The sequence below is a fragment of the Canis lupus genome, chromosome 2, assembly GCF_011100685.1.
Source record: "Canis lupus familiaris isolate Mischka breed German Shepherd chromosome 2, alternate assembly UU_Cfam_GSD_1.0, whole genome shotgun sequence".
NCBI classification, from domain to species: Eukaryota; Metazoa; Chordata; class Mammalia; order Carnivora; family Canidae; genus Canis; species Canis lupus.
The window spans coordinates 63,560,960-63,566,959 of NC_049223.1; positions in this window are offsets into that span (position 1 = coordinate 63,560,960).

The window sequence follows — 6,000 nt, forward strand, 5'->3', positions numbered from 1 at the left end:
TGCCTTTGGCTCCGGGGGTGATCCCAGGGTCCTGAGATCGAGTCCCGCATCAGGCTGCTTCTCCCTCTGCCTGTGTCTCTGCCTCTCTCTCTCTGTGTCTCTCATGAATAAATAAATAAAATCTTCAAAACAAAACAATGACGGTCTGGAAATACTAGAACAAGGCTGTATTGAGGATCCCATTGTCTTGCTGGCCACCCCTCCCCCGAGGCCACTGCTCCACAGAATAATCCCCACCTGGGAGGCAGAGGTGCCTTCCGACCACCTTTCTGGAGACAGTCGTTCCTTAGCATTTTAGCTTGGTTGTTTCCTCCTGAAGATTCCCCTGGATCCATTCAAAACTTAATTATGGCTGTAAAGACGGTATAAGGGCAAAGTGGTGTTGGTGTGCGTGGTGCGCAGCGTCTCCTCTGGCACATTTGTCCACGCGTGGGGCAGTGTAGCTGCCCTGAGCACTGATGGGCATTGATTTTGTAATACATGAGCGGCTCTGTTTGTTCTGCTCTCATGAACCTCTTTTGTTTCATGGGGGAGTGGAAAGGTTTCTTGGGCCCCAGACCCCAGGGAGCCCCTTCCCTCACCACTAGCCTATCTATGGACAAAAAGCCATGTATACCTGCCTCATTTCTGGATTGCACAGAGCACCCCCAAGTGAAGGGAGATGCTCAATAGCCTCTTTAAGAAAATGTGCTTTTTCCCCCTTGGCCTCGCTGTAGGCCAGGCCAACATGGGTGAAAGGCACACCAAAGAGATTTCTAAGTGGGAACTGCCATCTTGGGTGCATTAGGCCACTTTGGTGACAGACTCGCCCAAAGCTGTTGGCTGCTGTCAGCCTGGAGAAGTATACCTGCGGATGGTATTGTGCTCTAATAGTCTGCTCAGCATAAGTCATTTATGTACTTTATAAATACATTAATGCGTACGTCAATGGAGCCACAGCCTACATATGGAAGGTCCCAGAAAAGATTACTTTCATCTGACAGATGAGAAAGTCAAGGCCCAGAGAGGGGAAGACTCATGCTCAAGGTCACACAGCAGGTTTGATAGGAGCCATCTTTTGACCAGCCGTTCAGAGATTTCGATCCGTTGAACTATCACACTCTTGGTAGCCAAGAGGATCATACTTTTCTTTCTTTTTTCTGGTCTAATGTTTCCCAAGTGCTCGTGTTTATGTTCCTATATATTTCAGTCAGATCATCCTTTCTTTAATTCAACAAATATTGAGCATTTCACATGAGCCAGGCACATCGGAGCTGGCGATACGATGGTGAACAAGGCTGATGTGGTTGGGGCCCTCATGGATCTTTTAGTCTCCTGGGGGAAACAGACATTCAACAGATAATTACACAATAACTGAGTGATTGCAGTCATGATAGGTGATTGGAAGGGGAAAAGTTTGTGGTGTTGTGCAGAGACCTGACCAAGTGTGGGAGTGAGGCTGGGTGCATCAGCCCAGTCTGGTTCTGTTTTGCTGTGGAACAAATAGCCCCCAGATCTGAGGGGCTAATGAGACATGTGTGTTTCTCATGTGGGTCTGCTCCTTGTGCTCACTCAGGAACTGACTCACAGAGGCTCCATCTCAGCGCACCTTTCACAATCACAGGAGAAAGGAATGCATTTCAGTGTTTCTTCCTTGAGGCAACCGAGTCCTCTGCCCCCATTTCCTTGGCCAATGCAGGTCACATGGCCATACAGAATTGACAGAGGGTGGGCGGGACATCCTCCTCCATGTGCTCAGAAGGAGATCCAGAATGCCTGCCGCGTTGCATTAGGGATTGCTTCTCCAGCTTTAGCGGAGCTCTGCATTGTGTGTGAGTGTTAACCAGGGACATGTTAACATAATGGAAGTGTGGGGGAGCAGCTGGGAAGTGCCAGCAGCCTGTGTGCAGGCCCTGAAGAAGGAAGAATCACAGCCTGTGTGAGCAACGGAAAGAAGTAGCTGGAACCCGGCGAGCAAGGGGAACGTGGCTCCCACGCACACAGGACACGTGAGGACTTAGACACCAATGGAAGACTGTTTAGTCTACACCACAGGGAGAGGAGGGTGCCTGGGGCAGTGTTCCCTTTGGCTCCAGTATGAGAGACAAATGGGTAAGGAGCAGGGCTTCAGGGAGCAGGTGCTCATGCACCACCACCTGCCTGCAGGGTAGCAGAGTGACCATTGTACCAGAAGGAAATCATGGACCAGAGACATTGAGTTGCTCGACCCAAGGGTTGCAGCTAGTAAGCAGGAGAACCAGGACTCAAAGCCTCTTCCTTAGACTTGGACCCTACCTGGTCCCCACAGCCCGGAGGGGCCTTCGCCTGCAGACAGAAGAGACAGACTGTTGAGTCTGTCCTCCCTTAGCCCCTTGTAGGGCCGTGCTTATGTTGGCAAGTCTCACATCTTATTGAACAGAATTTCTGCTCAAATTAAATTCTGATGCTCAGATTTCCAATTGCTGTGGGGCTCCTCTGTGTCACCCTTCTGAGAAAACTTCCAAATGGCGCTATCTGTGTATCAATGAGGATGACATGTTGGGGGTGTCAAAGAGAAGTTTCAGAGATGCTTATGGGGAGAAGCAGGGAAGCCTTTTTTACGCTGAGCCCCCATCTCCCAATTAGCATACAAAAACATTTTTAAAGGAATAACCTTTACTAATAAAATGCTATAATCTCAATAAGACAGTTCAGCAGGGGAATTATTAGATATTAATTCATGCCTAGTTGCGCTGACAGCCCTCGGCCATCAATGCAGGCCTAATAGCACACTAGGTGAGAATTAATATACCATAATTCACGCTCTGTCATGCATTATTGCTTAAATAAGATACATGAAGAATAACCTATTCTGGCGAAATAACTGGGATTCTCAGAGTTCTCCCGGCCAAGTTATAAATAGTTACGTTAGGATCCAGAATTTTTTTGTATTACTAAATTTGAAATAAATTGCATATATGTATCCTCATCTGTAATTACTGTGAACATTTTTCTTAAGTACTAACATTAAGTTCAGTCATATTCCATGTTTTAAAATTGAACTTAAGCAAAAATCACATAATTTTCCTGAGACCAAAATAGAAATTTCTCCCCTCCATATATAATTGTATCTGGTGCGACGGCATGATGGAGCGCATCCGGACAATGGCTTAGGGAAGATGAAATGGGTCTGACCCAGAGGGGTACAAAATAAAAACAGTGGGGAGCCGGGGGGCCTAGAGAATATTCTATTTATGTTTATGAAAAGTTTGAGTCTTGCTGGACGGTTACTGTTACACATGACGTCTGTTGCCCCAGCGAGGGAGTGCAGTAGGAGGCAATCCTGTCCTCCAGAAGCTTCCAGCCTCATGAAAGAGACAGCATTTTTTTTTTAAGATTTTATTTATTTATTTATTCATGAGAGACACAGAGAGAGGGGTAGAGACACAGGCAGAGGGAGGAAGCAGGCTCCATGCAGGGACCCCGACGTGGGACTCGATCCCAGGACCCCAGGATCACGCCCTGAGCCAAAGGCAGAAGCTCAACCAGTGAGCCAACCAGGCGTCCTGAGAGACAGTATTGATGTAGGTGATAACCTAACCTTGCCCTCATGGGGTGATACCTAAGAAAATGCCAAAGTGTGAAAAGGACGACCCCGCCTGTCCTTCGGAAGAGCTCTGTGGGCAGAGTGGTGGAAGGCTCCCAGAGTTAGAAGACCAACTGCTGATAAACCATTCCTGCGTTTTCGCATGTAGTTATGGGGCACCTTACTCTACGCTGGTCCCTGGGACGGACACTGAGCATACCAGGAAGCTGGCAGTCTGATGAGGGTCTGGGCACTCACGGAGATAACCACGATGCCACGTGGCAACAGCAAAAACAGAGTAACACAGGGCTCAGAAAGGAATGGTGCATGTCTCAGACTGGCGGTGGGGAATCTGATCAAGGAAAGCTTCATGGAAGAGGTGGCCCTTGAGATGAGTCTTCAAAGAGAGGACTTGGCCAGATGATCTCCTGAGAGTGAGGGCAGGGGTGAAAGAAAGCAGATGGGGGAAGTGCCGGGAGAGGAGAGGCAGACGAGGCCAAGGGTGAAGAGCTCGCAGAGAGCACCGAGGGGCTCCTGTGTTGCCCTGACCTGACTAGATCTGACCCTGAGACCCCGATCGGAGGGGTCAGTGACGTCTGTCTCCAGGAAGACAAGCTGGGAAGCCAGGAGACCAGGCAGGAAGCTGTGGCTTCAGTCCAGGGAGGGCTAGAGCGGCCGAGGGGTGGCAGAGGTGGGACAGGGAGGACACACAGCAAGCACATGTAGGGGCCCGCGGGGACAGAACGAGTCTGGCTGGGGATGTGGCATGTTCTAGGCCTCGAGCTCCTTAGGAGAGGAGTCTGGGCTGCAGGTCAGGTTTCGGGGGCCACCCCCCACGAGGAATCCTAGAACATCAAAGCTGAAAGAGCTGCTGCAGATCGACTTACCCAGCCTACCACCCATTTCAAAGATGGGGAAACTGAGCTCCGGAAAGGGCGTTGTTGGGAGGTGGCAGGGACCTTGTTAGGAGCACAACAGATCTCTGCAACCTTTTCAGATTGATGACTTCCTTTCAGCAGATGGTTTTCCACCCTTTTTTTTTTTTTTTAAGATTTCGTTTACTTATTCATGAGAAACACACAGAGAGAGGCAGAGACCCAGGCAGAGGGAGAAGCAGGTCCATGCAGGGATCCTGATGTGGGACTCGATCCCAGGACCCTGGGATCACGCCCTGAGCCGAAGACAGGTGCTCAACCTCTGAGCCACCCAGGGGCCCCAGGATTTTCCACTTTAACTGCCAAATTAGAGAGCTGACCGAGAACAGGGGACAGAAATCCTAAGCGGAGTGATGGCTTCCAACAGCGTTCCCTAAACTTCAGTTATTGTCAAACTGGACTCGTAAATCTCACCATGGTCCGCTACTTCGTATTTTAATTAACTCCCTTTTTTTGGCTTTAATGAATTTATTCAAAAGAGAAAGTTTATATCACTTCCCTACATGACCATTGACCTTCCTTTTCTTATATATTAAAAAAAAAAGGAAACCTGAAAATTAACTCCATGAAGATAAAAAGCAATCATAAAACGTTAGCCAGATACTGTTTCCTGCCTGAAGTCTACTCTCTCTTTGTTAGAGAAGAGAGAGAGAGAGAGAGAGATTGTTAAATTTTGGAGAGCACCGAACCGAGCCTTTCTGCTTGTCTGTGTGGAATTAGAAGAGAACTAAAAAGAGAAATATTGTCTTGCTGTGTGATTCAAGGTTCTGAAGTGGCATGACCCTGTGTTTTCTAGAACAGGCCACTCCTTGGGAAATACTGGGCTAGGAAAAAAAAAAAAGTATCGCTTCTACATGTTCCAAAGACGGATTTATCAAAGCAAAAGAATGACAAAGTGCTAGCTGGCATGCATTTGTTGAATGACTTCATCAAAGACGCGATCAAACCTATTTTGAAGAACTCTTCGAGAGAATGTTTTCAGTTTGGCCATTTTGGGCCAAACAAGGAAGATTCCCTGTCCTGCCCCTGCCTCCTGGTATAGTCACAGCTCAAATGAGAATGCCAGACACCCAGGAGTTGTGCTTGTGCTGACGAACTGTCTGCCAAGATGTCTAGATCATTCCTAGAGGCCACCCCCACCGCGAGAAGGGAGCAAGGGCATAGCCTTGGAATCACACCTCCTGGGGAGTCAAGTCGATGCCCACTGGGTGGGGTAGGCCGAGGGCACAGCACGCACCCTGGCTTAGTTTGGGGCAAACTAGGCATCTGGTGCTTCTCAAACATATGTCCTGGGCTCCGCTCCCCGTCTTTTGTTTCTTGTGCTTGGTATGTTTGGATTCTCCCAAAAGCAGAGCCTGAGAAAAGGACTTGGGTACAGATAGCATATTTGAAAAATGTCCCAGAGGGCAAGAGTTGAAGGAGCAGGGAAAGTAAGAGAAGAAAGGAATAAAAGCCAGAAGTGACGAAGCTGGTTACTGCTACGGGATGGTCTGGGGACCAGGCAGGGCGCACTCAGTATCG